At 42.7% G+C, this 15489-nt stretch overlaps 6 non-coding genes across 6 annotated transcripts; 2 read left to right on the top strand and 4 right to left on the bottom strand.

Annotated features, from left to right (window-relative positions):
• The first annotated feature begins 2496 nt into the window (after window positions 1–2496).
• Window positions 2497–2585, top strand: trnay-gua (transfer RNA tyrosine (anticodon GUA)). Its single transcript is given in 2 exon segments — window positions 2497–2533; window positions 2550–2585. It is a non-coding gene; the product is annotated as a tRNA-Tyr (tRNA).
• A 235-nt stretch (window positions 2586–2820) lies between these two features.
• On the top strand, window positions 2821–2893 carry trnak-uuu (transfer RNA lysine (anticodon UUU)). Its single transcript has one exon. It is a non-coding gene; the product is annotated as a tRNA-Lys (tRNA).
• A 5390-nt stretch (window positions 2894–8283) lies between these two features.
• Window positions 8284–8356, bottom strand: trnak-uuu (transfer RNA lysine (anticodon UUU)). The gene has a single exon. It is a non-coding gene; the product is annotated as a tRNA-Lys (tRNA).
• Window positions 8357–8591: 235 nt separating this feature from the next.
• On the bottom strand, window positions 8592–8680 carry trnay-gua (transfer RNA tyrosine (anticodon GUA)). Its single transcript is given in 2 exon segments — window positions 8592–8627; window positions 8644–8680. It is a non-coding gene; the product is annotated as a tRNA-Tyr (tRNA).
• A 3409-nt stretch (window positions 8681–12089) lies between these two features.
• Window positions 12090–12162, bottom strand: trnak-uuu (transfer RNA lysine (anticodon UUU)). Its single transcript has one exon. It is a non-coding gene; the product is annotated as a tRNA-Lys (tRNA).
• Window positions 12163–12397: 235 nt separating this feature from the next.
• trnay-gua (transfer RNA tyrosine (anticodon GUA)) lies at window positions 12398–12486 on the bottom strand. The gene is given in 2 exon segments: window positions 12398–12433; window positions 12450–12486. It is a non-coding gene; the product is annotated as a tRNA-Tyr (tRNA).
• Between the last annotated feature and the right edge of the window lie 3003 nt (window positions 12487–15489).

Raw genomic sequence — 15489 nt, 5'->3', positions numbered from 1 at the left:
ACATATCCACAGTTAATCTAAGCAGTATCATATTGTAACCGTTTCGGTCTGTTATCAACCCATCCGGATCCAAAACCAGGAGTCAGACACCCTTTTCGGTGGACACGCTGTTGACTTCTCACAAGCACCATCTGCCTTCACAAAGGCAGCGCTAGCAGTGGAAAGAACGAAGAACTGCAGGAGAAACGCCGGGGCTATTTAGAGCCCGATTATTCAACACAGAGGGGGGAAACCAAAGCCAAATGAGACTTAGAGGAACAGGAGACATCCAACAACAGTGTAAAGATAAAAAGGAATTCACCATCTGTCCCTTTAATCAATTGCCTTGCAGATCCACTGTGTAGCGTTATGTTGGGTGTATTTTGATAAGAGCATTTGGGCTCTGAGCTGAAGCACTGATCTAAAGAAGACCTCTCCACCCCCAAAGTTATCAGATTTCCTTTGCTCGTCAGCTTGGAACTGGTTTGCATCAAAGTGACAGTTTTGGGGAGGATGGCACTGAGAAGAGGCCAAATAGGTTGAATCCTGCAATGAGATGTCTGGAGAAAGGGGCCTGTAGGTGATAAAATCTCTTTGAAGTGGACGAGAGCCGAAATCCCGACATAGAGCTACGAACCCGGGCCAACCGGCATTTCCAAAAGATGGCATGGATTGACATCAGTCATAAATCAAGCCCCCCTCCATTAGGACACTGGGGGCTGAAACCGAAATCCAATCTCAAGAACTGAAGAACCAATCACCTATTGATCTGACAGACTATAAGGAACAGTGCACAGTCTCTCTCTCTCTCTCTCTCTCTTTCTCTCTCACCTGAACCAGTAACTCGCTGCCACAGCTCAAGCTGTAGCTCTGTTGCCCGAACCGGAACCAGAAACCAACCAAGTCTTTGCCGGCAACAGAAGAGTTAAACTGGGAGAAGGAGATTGAGCCGTACGAAGAATTCTATTAAAGGACTTTATTAAAGAATGAACTTTACAGACTGTGCTTGTCCGCCTGTGCCCACCTGATCAGTGGAGTTTTACAGCTGGACAATTGAGTAAGTCGAATGTATATGAAAGTGTTCAGTCATTTAAATAGCTATTTGAGTCTTAAGAATCTTGACCCTTGGAACAAACAGGGCCCTGCTTTCCTCAAAGACTTTGTCTTCAAGTAACTACGGTGGAACCCTGCTTACAAAGAAGATTTTGTGCACAACCTTGGAGCCTTCAAACCAGTGGAAAATCTGTTTGGAAAAGACTCTAATTTCGCGAAACCCCAAAATCCAGGTGCATCGACTGAGTGGAAGTTCTTGGACAAAGCCGAACCGCACTGCCTTTGTTCCAAACCACACGGACCATGTGCCGTGTGCTGTGATCTGAGCCCGAAGACAGAGAGGCCTCTCTGCGACGAAGTTCAGATAAGTTCAACAGTTTGGAGTTCATGATTCATGACATTTGAGAAATCAATTAGAAATGTTATTCTGTGATTCATAACTCTAGAATGTGTAATATCATTTAGTTTTCTTAAATATAAATGTGTGTTACATTAAACTGTTTTGTTGATAATTTTAGAAATAAAATCTGTCAACCCCGAGAAATATCTTCTCATTCCTGTTTAACTGTTTAGTCTGAAATTGACACAAGTCAATAGACGTTAGATTATTGGTGGCCCTGCCTATCCTTGATCATTGAATAATAATCAGTTAAGGGAAATTGTGGTAACAAGTAATGATAGGATCTTTCTCGGCACCTAAACGTAAATGAGACTGATATATATATATAACGAGAAGTTACCTGACATAAATACAAACCTGCGTAGTTATTTAATGTCTGACTAACAATACTAACGAGAGACTCACCTTCGTCTTACTAACCGGTATTGTAGTTAATGTGTTTATAACCTTTTTTGTTTAACGATTTGTGTGTTATCATATGCGATCCCATGGTCTTTGATTTGGTCACGGAAGTGATTTGTCTTTGATTTGTTGATCTAGAGTTGAATTTTAATTAGCTTTTCCCTTTTGTATAATTAGTGTAGTGCTACATTTAGTCTTTGTTTTTGAATAAATTTAACAATTTATATCTTTGGAATTGGTGTCTGTGTCCAATTATTACAGAAATTGAGTTCTACAAGATTCCAGGATTCGTGATAAGGTGATACTATAAATTCACTTCTTAAATTGAAATTTATAAGTGTACCTTACGATACAACTGATAGCACTGCAACTCAGTGTAGGTGTGCGTTCAGTCCGGCAAACACAACATTTCAGTTATGAAACGCTTTCTACAGGTGATGTATAAATGTAATATTTTCACACATTTGAATAAGTTTGATTTGATACAAGATTTATGAAGTTGACCAAACAAAATGACATAATATTTTTCAGGGGATAAAAATCTCACGACACAATTGGGTAGTCCTCACGGCACACGGGTTGAAAACCACTGAGCCAAGCCACGGTGCTTCTTGGCTTTGCACTGCCACTGAGACTGCCAGGCGAAGACGGTGAGAAGCTTACCTTCGATAGCTCAGTTGGTAGAGCGGAGGACTGTAGGTTTCAGGCAGCGGGCATCCTTAGGTCGCTGGTTCAATTCCGGCTCGAAGGAAGGCGTGATTATGGTTTGACATCGGTTTTGGACGAGCTCCCAAATGTCAAGCCATTGGAATTGCATGAGGACAAGGAGAAAACCCCGGAAATTCGGATTTGTTGTGGAGAACTCGCATTGCCCAAACATCTCATATGCATGTGACCCTTGTCACCCTCAGCCCAGTTTTCTAAACCGGCCAGAAAGTGGTCTGGAACAATCATGAAGCCAACACATTGTGAAGCACTTCACTGAAGCCCGGGTAGCCCAGCCGGTAGCACATCAGACTTTTAATCTGAGGGTCCAGGGTTTGAGTCCCTGTTCGGGCGCCTTGTTGACCAAGGGCCATGATGGTGAAAAGCCTGGATGGCCTTCCAGGTGACAATAAAATATGCAGTTGCGTCTAGGCAAGTTGTCTAGTCCTCTTTGCTTCTGTTGGCAAATATCCAGCCTGGGCAAGTGTTGTCTTCCAGAGGCAAGTCAAGCCAGGAACTCTGAGAGATGTTTTTGCCGTTGACGACGTGTCACTTTAGAACAGCACAACATGCATCTCTACTTGACTTGGCACAATCTGTGAGGGTTGGGCCAACACAACGTGTCCACACATTTGCAGGCGTCTTGAAATACTTGGAATGACCTGTGGCCCCATGCCATGCAGAAGTCCACAGCTATGCGTGTCAGCATGCTCTGCTCCTCATCCCCAATGTGCCACTTGTAAGAACTGTGTAAAAAGCGACAGAGACCAAAAACCTTCGCGGCGCACCAACATGAAAAAAAAAAAAAAGGATTTACTAGGTATTGTCTCACCTGAATGGCAACAGGCTGCTAAAACTATTATCACACGCACATTGCATGTTAAAGTATGTCAGTAAGGGAGTAATTAAAAGGGCAAATGTGTGAAGTGCAAGGAGTGGCCTTTAGTGGTTAGGTAAAAAAGTACACAGACAAACTAAATAATCCCTTGATACAAATGATTTATTTAGTGCAGACAGACCAAGACCAGACACAATAAACTATTCGCAGTAAATATAAATTCACAGCAAAATAGGTTCAGTTCACAATATCCTATAACAAGCTGTATTTAACGAAGTGGTTAAACGTTACAAAGGGCATTACAATTGTTGAAAAACAATAGCACACGGATCAAACATGCTATCCCCGCCATTTTATTCGATTTGATTAGACGTTTCGCGACCGAAATGTTTTGTGTGCAGACTGAACGCACACCTGAGCCGAGCACGATCACAATACATATCCACAGTTAATCTAAGCAGTATCATATTGTAACCGTTTCGGTCTGTTATCAACCCATCCGGATCCAAAACCAGGAGTCAGACACCCTTTTCGGTGGACACGCTGTTGACTTCTCACAAGCACCATCTGCCTTCACAAAGGCAGCGCTAGCAGTGGAAAGAACGAAGAACTGCAGGAGAAACGCCGGGGATATTTAGAGCCCGATTATTCAACACAGAGGGGGGAAACCAAAGCCAAATGAGACTTAGAGGAACAGGAGACATCCAACAACAGTGTAAAGATAAAAAGGAATTCACCATCTGTCCCTTTAATCAATTGCCTTGCAGATCCACTGTGTAGCGTTATGTTGGGTGTATTTTGATAAGAGCATTTGGGCTCTGAGCTGAAGCACTGATCTAAAGAAGACCTCTCCACCCCCAAAGTTATCAGATTTCCTTTGCTCGTCAGCTTGGAACTGGTTTGCATCAAAGTGACAGTTTTGGGGAGGATGGCACTGAGAAGAGGCCAAATAGGTTGAATCCTGCAATGAGATGTCTGGAGAAAGGGGCCTGTAGGTGATAAAATCTCTTTGAAGTGGACGAGAGCCGAAATCCCGACATAGAGCTACGAACCCGGGCCAACCGGCATTTCCAAAAGATGGCATGGATTGACATCAGTCATAAATCAAGCCCCCCTCCATTAGGACACTGGGGGCTGAAACCGAAATCCAATCTCAAGAACTGAAGAACCAATCACCTTTTGATCTGACAGACTATAAGGAACAGTGCACAGTCTCTCTCTCTCTCTCTCTCTCTTTCTCTCTCACCTGAACCAGTAACTCGCTGCCACAGCTCAAGCTGTAGCTCTGTTGCCCGAACCGGAACCAGAAACCAACCAAGTCTTTGCCGGCAACAGAAGAGTTAAACTGGGAGAAGGAGATTGAGCCGTACGAAGAATTCTATTAAAGGACTTTATTAAAGAATGAACTTTACAGACTGTGCATGTCCGCCTGTGCCCACCTGATCAGTGGAGTTTTACAGCTGGACAATTGAGTAAGTCGAATGTATATGAAAGTGTTCAGTCATTTAAATAGCTATTTGAGTCTTAAGAAACTTGACCCTTGGAACAAACAGGGCCCTGCTTTCCTCAAAGACTTTGTCTTCAAGTAACTACGGTGGAACCCTGCTTACAAAGAAGATTTTGTGCACAACCTTGGAGCCTTCAAACCAGTGGAAAATCTGTTTGGAAAAGACTCTAATTTCGCGAAACCCCAAAATCCAGGTGCATCGACTGAGTGGAAGTTCTTGGACAAAGCCGAACCGCACTGCCTTTGTTCCAAACCACACGGACCATGTGCCGTGTGCTGTGATCTGAGCCTGAAGACAGAGAGGCCTCTCTGCGACGAAGTTCAGATAAGTTCAACAGTTTGGAGTTCATGATTCATGACATTTGAGAAATCAATTAGAAATGTTATTCTGTGATTCATAACTCTAGAATGTGTAATATCATTTAGTTTTCTTAAATATAAATGTGTGTTACATTAAACTGTTTTGTTGATAATTTTAGAAATAAAATCTGTCAACCCCGAGAAATATCTTCTCATTCCTGTTTAACTGTTTAGTCTGAAATTGACACAAGTCAATAGACGTTAGATTATTGGTGGCCCTGCCTATCCTTGATCATTGAATAATAATCAGTTAAGGGAAATTGTGGTAACAAGTAATGATAGGATCTTTCTCGGCACCTAAACGTAAATGAGACTGATATATATATATAACGAGAAGTTACCTGACATAAATACTAACCTGCGTAGTTATTTAATGTCTGACTAACAATACTAACGAGAGACTCACCTTCGTCTTACTAACCGGTATTGTAGTTAATGTGTTTATAACCTTTTTTGTTTAACGATTTGTGTGTTATCATATGCGATCCCATGGTCTTTGATTTGGTCACGGAAGTGATTTGTCTTTGATTTGTTGATCTAGAGTTGAATTTTAATTAGCTTTTCCCTTTTGTATAATTAGTGTAGTGCTACATTTAGTCTTTGTTTTTGAATAAATTTAACAATTTATATCTTTGGAATTGGTGTCTGTGTCCAATTATTACAGAAATTGAGTTCTACAAGATTCCAGGATTCGTGATAAGGTGATACTATAAATTCACTTCTTAAATTGAAATTTATAAGTGTACCTTACGATACAACTGATAGCACTGCAACTCAGTGTAGGTGTGCGTTCAGTCTCAAGAACTGACCTGTGGCCCCATGCCATGCAGAAGTCCACAGCTATGCGTGTCAGCATGCTCTGCTCCTCATCCCCAATGTGCCACTTGTAAGAACTGTGTAAAAAGCGACAGAGAACGTGATCAGCAAAGAAACACAATTCTCCTGAGAATGACAATCATCGTGCCGATCGTAATCTCAGTGCATACCTGGATGCCCAACAAGCCAAGCCAGTGGTTCCCAAGCGTTGTAATGCCACGGCACACTTTGCTGAGACCAAAAACCTTTGCGGCGCACCAACATGAAAAAAAAAAAAAGAATTTACTAGGTATTGTCTCACCTGAATGGCAACAGGCTGCTAAAACTATTATCACACGCACATTGCATGTTAAAGTATGTCAGTAAGGGAGTAATTAAAAGGGCAAATGTGTGAAGTGCAAGGAGTGGCCTTCAGTGGTTAGGTAAAAAAGTACACAGACAAACTAAATAATCCCTTGATATAAATCATTTATTTAGTGCAGACAGACCAAGACCAGACACAATAAACTATTCGCAGTAAATATAAATTCACAGCAAAATAGGTTCAGTTCACAATATCCTATAACGAGCTGTATTTAACGAAGTGGTTAAACGTTACAAATGGCATTACAATTGTTGAAAAACAATAGCACACGGATAAAATATGCTATCCCCGCCGTTTTATTTTGGAAATGCCGGTTGGCCCGGGTTCGTAGCTCTATGTCGGGATTTCGGCTCTCGTCCACTTCAAAGAGATTTTATCACCTACAGGCCCCTTTCTCCAGACATCTCATTGCAGGATTCAACCTATTTGGCCTCTTCTCGGTGCCATCCTCCCCAAAACTGTCACTTTGATGCAAACCAGTTCCAAGCTGATGAGCAAAGGAAATCTGATAACTTTGGGGGTGGAGAGGTCTTCTTTAGATCAGTGCTTCAGCTCAGAGCCCAAATGCTCTTATCAAAATACACCCAACATAACGCTACACAGTGGAACTGCAAGGCAATTGATTAAAGGGACAGATGGTGAATTCCTTTTTATCTTTACACTGTTGTTGGATGTCTCCTGTTCCTCTAAGTCTCATTTGGCTTTGGTTTCCCCCCTCTGTGTTGAATAATCGGGCTCTAAATAGCCCCGGCGTTTCTCCTGCAGTTCTTCGTTCTTTCCACTGCTAGCGCTGCCTTTGTGAAGGCAGATGGTGCTTGTGAGAAGTCAACAGCGTGTCCACCGAAAAGGGTGTCTGACTCCTGGTTTTGGATCCGGATGGGTTGATAACAGACCGAAACGGTTACAATATGATACTGCTTAGATTAACTGTGGATATGTATTGTGATCGTGCTCGGCTCAGGTGTGCGTTCAGTCTGCACACAAAACATTTCGGTCGCGAAACGTCTAATCAAATCGAATAAAACGGCGGGGATAGCATATTTTATCCGTGTGCTATTGTTTTTCAACAATTGTAATGCCCTTTGTAACGTTTAACCACTTCGTTAAATACAGCTCGTTATAGGATATTGTGAACTGAACCTATTTTGCTGTGAATTTATATTTACTGCGAATAGTTTATTGTGTCTGGTCTTGGTCTGTCTGCACTAAATAAATGATTTATATCAAGGGATTATTTAGTTTGTCTGTGTACTTTTTTACCTAACCACTAAAGGCCACTCCTTGCACTTCACACATTTGCCCTTTTAATTAATCCCTTACTGACATACTTTAACATGCAATGTGCGTGTGATAATAGTTTTAGCAGCCTGTTGCCATTCAGGTGAGACAATACCTAGTAAATCCTTTTTTTTTTTTTTCATGTTGGTGCGCCGCGAAGGTTTTTGGTCTCTGTCGCTTTTTACACAGTTCTTACAAGTGGCACATTGGGGATGAGGAGCAGAGCATGCTGACACGCATAGCTGTGGACTTCTGCATGGCATGGGGCCACAGGTCATTCCAAGTATTTCAAGACGCCTGCAAATGTGTGGACACGTTGTGTTGGCCCAACCCTCACAGATTGTGCCAAGTCAAGTAGAGATGCATGTTGTGCTGTTCTAAAGTGACACGTCGTCAACGGCAAAAACATCTCTCAGAGTTCCTGGCTTGACTTGCCTCTGGAAGACAACACTTGACCAGGCTGGATATTTGCCAAAAGAAGCAAAGAGGACTAGACAACTTGCCTAGACGCAACTGCATATTTTATTGTCACCTGGAAGGCCATCCAGGCTTTTCACCATCATGGCCCTTGGTCAACAAGGCGCCCGAACAGGGACTCAAACCCTGGACCCTCAGATTAAAAGTCTGATGCGCTACCGGCTGAGCTACCCGGGCTTCAGTGAAGTGCTTCACAATGTGTTGGCTTCATGATTGTTCCAGACCGCTTTCTGGCCGGTTTAGAAAACTGGGCTGAGGGTGACAAGGGTCACATGCATATGAGATGTTTGGGCAATGCGAGTTCTCCACAACAAATCCGAATTTCCGGGGTTTTCTCCTTGTCCTCATGCAATTCCAATGGCTTGACATTTGGGAGCTCGTCCAAAACCGATGTCAAACCATAATCACGCCTTCCTTCGAGCCGGAATTGAACCAGCGACCTAAGGATGCCCGCTGCCTGAAACCTACAGTCCTCCGCTCTACCAACTGAGCTATCGAAGGTAAGCTTATCACCGTCTTCGCCTGGCAGTCTCAGTGGCAGTGCAAAGCCAAGAAGCACCGTGGCTTGGCTCAGTGGTTTTCAACCCGTGTGCCGTGAGGACTACCCAATTGTGTCGTGAGATTTTTATCCCCTGAAAAATATTATGTCATTTTGTTTGGTCAACTTCATAAATCTTGTATCAAATCAAACTTATTCAAATGTGTGAAAATATTACATTTATACATCACCTGTAGAAAGCGTTTCATAACTGAAATGTTGTGTTTGCCGGACTGAACGCACACCTACACTGAGTTGCAGTGCTATCAGTTGTATCGTAAGGTACACTTATAAATTTCAATTTAAGAAGTGAATTTATAGTATCACCTTATCACGAATCCTGGAATCTTGTAGAACTCAATTTCTGTAATAATTGGACACAGACACCAATTCCAAAGATATAAATTGTTAAATTTATTCAAAAACAAAGACTAAATGTAGCACTACACTAATTATACAAAAGGGAAAAGCTAATTAAAATTCAACTCTAGATCAACAAATCAAAGACAAATCACTTCCGTGACCAAATCAAAGACCATGGGATCGCATATGATAACACACAAATCGTTAAACAAAAAAGGTTATAAACACATTAACTACAATACCGGTTAGTAAGACGAAGGTGAGTCTCTCGTTAGTATTGTTAGTCAGACATTAAATAACTACGCAGGTTAGTATTTATGTCAGGTAACTTCTCGTTATATATATATATCAGTCTCATTTACGTTTAGGTGCCGAGAAAGATCCTATCATTACTTGTTACCACAATTTCCCTTAACTGATTATTATTCAATGATCAAGGATAGGCAGGGCCACCAATAATCTAACGTCTATTGACTTGTGTCAATTTCAGACTAAACAGTTAAACAGGAATGAGAAGATATTTCTCGGGGTTGACAGATTTTATTTCTAAAATTATCAACAAAACAGTTTAATGTAACACACATTTATATTTAAGAAAACTAAATGATATTACACATTCTAGAGTTATGAATCACAGAATAACATTTCTAATTGATTTCTCAAATGTCATGAATCATGAACTCCAAACTGTTGAACTTATCTGAACTTCGTCGCAGAGAGGCCTCTCTGTCTTCGGGCTCAGATCACAGCACACGGCACATGGTCCGTGTGGTTTGGAACAAAGGCAGTGCGGTTCGGCTTTGTCCAAGAACTTCCACTCAGTCGATGCACCTGGAAGTTGGGGTTTCGCGAAATTAGAGTCTTTTCCAAACAGATTTTCCACTGGTTTGAAGGCTCCAAGGTTGTGCACAAAATCTTCTTTGTAAGCAGGGTTCCACCGTAGTTACTTGAAGACAAAGTCTTTGAGGAAAGCAGGGCCCTGTTTGTTCCAAGGGTCAAGTTTCTTAAGACTCAAATAGCTATTTAAATGACTGAACACTTTCATATACATTCGACTTACTCAATTGTCCAGCTGTAAAACTCCACTGATCAGGTGGGCACAGGCGGACATGCACAGTCTGTAAAGTTCATTCTTTAATAAAGTCCTTTAATAGAATTCTTCGTACGGCTCAATCTCCTTCTCCCACTTCAACTCTTCTGTTGCCGGCAAAGACTTGGTTGGTTTCTGGTTCCGGTTCGGGCAACAGAGCTACAGCTTGAGCTGTGGCAGCGAGTTACTGGTTCAGGTGAGAGAGAAAGAGAGAGAGAGAGAGAGAGAGACTGTGCACTGTTCCTTATAGTCTGTCAGATCAATAGGTGATTGGTTCTTCAGTTCTTGAGATTGGATTTCGGTTTCAGCCCCCAGTGTCCTAATGGAGGGGGGCTTGATTTATGACTGATGTCAATCCATGCCATCTTTTGGAAATGCCGGTTGGCCCGGGTTCGTAGCCCTATGTCGGGATTTCGGCTCTCGTCCACTTCAAAGAGTTTTTATCACCTACAGGCCCCTTTCTCCAGACATCTCATAGCAGGATTCAACCTATTTGGCCTCTTCTCGGTGCCATCCTCCCCAAAACTGTCACTTTGATGCAAACCAGTTCCAAGCTGATGAGCAAAGGAAATCTGATAACTTTGGGGGTGGAGAGGTCTTCTTTAGATCAGTGCTTCAGCTCAGAGCCCAAATGCAAAATACACCCAACATAACGCTACACAGTGGAACTGCAAGGCAATTGATTAAAGGGACAGATGGTGAATTCCTTTTTATCTTTACACTGTTGTTGGATGTCTCCTGTTCCTCTAAGTCTCATTTGGCTTTGGTTTCCCCCCTCTGTGTTGAATAATCGGGCTCTAAATAGCCCCGGCGTTTCTCCTGCAGTTCTTCGTTCTTTCCACTGCTAGCGCTGCCTTTGTGAAGGCAGATGGTGCTTGTGAGAAGTCAACAGCGTGTCCACCGAAAAGGGTGTCTGACTCCTGGTTTTGGATCCGGATGGGTTGATAACAGACCGAAACGGTTACAATATGATACTGCTTAGATTAACTGTGGATATGTATTGTGATCGTGCTCGGCTCAGGTGTGCGTTCAGTCTGCACACAAAACATTTCGGTCGCGAAACGTCTAATCAAATCGAATAAAACGGCGGGGATAGCATGTTTGATCCGTGTGCTATTGTTTTTCAACAATTGTAATGCCCTTTGTAACGTTTAACCACTTCGTTAAATACAGCTTGTTATAGGATATTGTGAACTGAACCTATTTTGCTGTGAATTTATATTTACTGCGAATAGTTTATTGTGTCTGGTCTTGGTCTGTCTGCACTAAATAAATGATTTGTATCAAGGGATTATTTAGTTTGTCTGTGTACTTTTTTACCTAACCACTAAAGGCCACTCCTTGCACTTCACACATTTGCCCTTTTAATTACTCCCTTACTGACATACTTTAACATGCAATGTGCGTGTGATAATAGTTTTAGCAGCCTGTTGCCATTCAGGTGAGACAATACCTAGTAAATCCTTTTTTTTTTTTTTCATGTTGGTGCGCCGCGAAGGTTTTTGGTCTCTGTCGCTTTTTACACAGTTCTTACAAGTGGCACATTGGGGATGAGGAGCAGAGCATGCTGACACGCATAGCTGTGGACTTCTGCATGGCATGGGGCCACAGGTCATTCCAAGTATTTCAAGACGCCTGCAAATGTGTGGACACGTTGTGTTGGTCCAACCCTCACAGATTGTGCCAAGTCAAGTAGAGATGCATGTTGTGCTGTTCTAAAGTGACACGTCGTCAACGGCAAAAACATCTCTCAGAGTTCCTGGCTTGACTTGCCTCTGGAAGACAACACTTGCCCAGGCTGGATATTTGCCGAAAGAAGCAAAGAGGACCAGACACCTTGCCTAGACGCAACTGCATATTTTATTGTCACCTGGAAGGCCATCCAGGCTTTTCACCATCATGGCCGTTGGTCAACAAGGCGCCCGAACAGGGACTCGAACCCTGGACCCTCAGATTAAAAGTCTGATGCTCTACCGGCTGAGCTACCCGGGCTTCAGTGAAGTGCTTCACAATGTGTTGGCTTCATGATTGTTCCAGACCGCTTTCTGGCCGGTTTAGAAAACTGGGCTCAGGGTGACAAGGGTCACATGCATATGAGATGTTTGGGCAATGCGAGTTCTCCACAACAAATCCGAATTTCCGGGGTTTTCTCCTTGTCCTCATGCAATTCCAATGGCTTGACATTTGGGAGCTCGTCCAAAACCGATGTCAAACCATAATCACACCTTCCTTCGAGCCGGAATTGAACCAGCGACCTAAGGATGCCCGCTGCGTGAAACCTACAGTCCTCCGCTCTACCAACTGTGCTATCGAAGGTAAGCTTCTCACCGTCTTCGCCTGGCAGTCTCAGTGGCAGTGCAAAGCCAAAAAGCACCGTGGCTTGGCTCAGTGGTTTTCAACAAATCAAAGACAAATCACTTCCGTGACCAAATCAAAGACCATGGGATCGCATTTGATAACACACAAATCGTTAAACAAAAAAGGTTATAAACACATTAACTACAATACCGGTTAGTAAGACGAAGGTGAGTCTCTCCTTAGTATTGTTAGTCAGACATTAAATAACTACGCAGGTTAGTATTTATGTCAGGTAACTTCTCGTTATATATATATATCAGTCTCATTTACGTTTAGGTGCCGAGAAAGATCCTATCATTACTTGTTACCACAATTTCCCTTAACTGATTATTATTCAATGATCAAGGATAGGCAGGGCCACCAATAATCTAACGTCTATTGACTTGTGTCAATTTCAGACTAAACAGTTAAACAGGAATGAGAAGATATTTCTCGGGGTTGACAGATTTTATTTCTAAAATTATCAACAAAACAGTTTAATGTAACACACATTTATATTTAAGAAAACTAAATGATATTACACATTCTAGGGTTATGAATCACAGAATAACATTTCTAATTGATTTCTCAAATGTCATGAATCATGAACTCCAAACTGTTAAACTTATCTGAACTACGTCGCAGAGAGGCCTCTCTGTCTTCGGGCTCAGATCACAGCACACGGCACATGGTCCGTGTGGTTTGGAACAAAGGCAGTGCGGTTCGGCTTTGTCCAAGAACTTCCACTCAGTCGATGCACCTGGATTTTGGGGTTTCGCGAAATTAGAGTCTTTTCCAAACAGATTTTCCACTGGTTTGAAGGCTCCAAGGTTGTGCACAAAATCTTCTTTGTAAGCAGGGTTCCACCGTAGTTACTTGAAGACAAAGTCTTTGAGGAAAGCAGGGCCCTGTTTGTTCCAAGGGTCAAGTTTCTTAAGACTCAAATAGCTATTTAAATGACTGAACACTTTCATATACATTCGACTTACTCAATTGTCCAGCTGTAAAACTCCACTGATCAGGTGGGCACAGGCGGACATGCACAGTCTGTAAAGTTCTTTCTTTAATAAAGTCCTTGAATAGAATTCTTCGTACGGCTCAATCTCCTTCTCCCAGTTTAACTCTTCTGTTGCCGGCAAAGACTTGGTTGGTTTCTGGTTCCGGTTCGGGCAACAGAGCTACAGCTTGAGCTGTGGCAGCGAGTTACTGGTTCAGGTGAGAGAGAAAGAGAGAGAGAGAGAGAGAGAGACTGTGCACTGTTCCTTATAGTCAGTCAGATCAATAGGGGATTGGTTCTTGAGTTCTTGAGATTGGATTTCGGTTTCAGCCCCCAGTGTCCTAATGGAGGGGGGCTTGATTTATGACTGATGTCAATCCATGCCATCTTTTGGAAATGCCGGTTGGCCCGGGTTCGTAGCTCTATGTCGGGATTTCGGCTCTCGTCCACTTCAAAGAGTTTTTATCACCTACAGGCCCCTTTCTCCAGACATCTCATAGCAGGATTCAACCTATTTGGCCTCTTCTCGGTGCCATCCTCCCCAAAACTGTCACTTTGATGCAAACCAGTTCCAAGCTGATGAGCAAAGGAAATCTGATAACTTTGGGGGTGGAGAGGTCTTCTTTAGATCAGTGCTTCAGCTCAGAGCCCAAATGCTCTTATCAAAATACACCCAACATAACGCTACACAGTGGAACTGCAAGGCAATTGATTAAAGGGACAGATGGTGAATTCCTTTTTATCTTTACACTGTTGTTGGATGTCTCCTGTTCCTCTAAGTCTCATTTGGCTTTGGTTTCCCCCCTCTGTGTTGAATAATCGGGCTCTAAATAGCCCCGGCGTTTCTCCTGCAGTTCTTCGTTCTTTCCACTGCTAGCGCTGCCTTTGTGAAGGCAGATGGTGCTTGTGAGAAGTCAACAGCGTGTCCACCGAAAAGGGTGTCTGACTCCTGGTTTTGGATCCGGATGGGTTGATAACAGACCGAAACGGTTACAATATGATACTGCTTAGATTAACTGTGGATATGTATTGTGATCGTGCTCGGCTCAGGTGTGCGTTCAGTCTGCACACAAAACATTTCGGTCGCGAAACGTCTAATCAAATCGAATAAAACGGCGGGGATAGCATGTTTGATCCGTGTGCTATTGTTTTTCAACAATTGTAATGCCCTTTGTAACGTTTAACCACTTCGTTAAATACAGCTTGTTATAGGATATTGTGAACTGAACCTATTTTGCTGTGAATGTATATTTACTGCGAATAGTTTATTGTGTCTGGTCTTGGTCTGTCTGCACTAAATAAATGATTTGTATCAAGGGATTATTTAGTTTGTCTGTGTACTTTTTTACCTAACCACTAAAGGACACTCCTTGCACTTCACACATTTGCCCTTTTAATTACTCCCTTACTGACATACTTTAACATGCAATGTGCGTGTGATAATAGTTTTAGCAGCCTGTTGCCATTCAGGTGAGACAATACCTAGTAAATCCTTTTTTTTTTTTTCATGTTGGTGCGCCGCGAAGGTTTTTGGTCTCAGCAAAGTGTGCCGTTGCATTACAACGCTTGGGAACCACTGGCTTGGCTTGTTGGGCATCCAGGTATGCACTGAGATTACGATCGGCACGATGATTGTCGTTCTCAGGAGAATTGTGTTTCTTTGCTGATCACGTTCTCTGTCGCTTTTTACACAGTTCTTACAAGTGGCACATTGGGGATGGAAACATCTCTCAGAGTTCCTGGCTTGACTTGCCTCCGGAAGACAATATTTGCCCAGGCTGGATATTTGCCGATGGAAGCAGGGAACACCTTGCCTAGACGCAACTGTGTATCTCATTGTCACCAGGAAGGCCGTCCAGGCTTTTCACCATCATGGCACTCGGTCAACAAGGTCTCAACACAGCACAGGTTTAGAAAACTGGCCTCAGGGTGAAACGGGTTAGGGTTAGGGGTTAGGGTTAGGGTTAGGGGTTAGGGTTAGGGTT

The sequence above is a fragment of the Amia ocellicauda genome, unplaced genomic scaffold, assembly GCF_036373705.1.
Source record: "Amia ocellicauda isolate fAmiCal2 unplaced genomic scaffold, fAmiCal2.hap1 HAP1_SCAFFOLD_26, whole genome shotgun sequence".
NCBI classification, from domain to species: Eukaryota; Metazoa; Chordata; class Actinopteri; order Amiiformes; family Amiidae; genus Amia; species Amia ocellicauda.
This window is presented reverse-complemented; position numbering and strand designations above follow the sequence as displayed.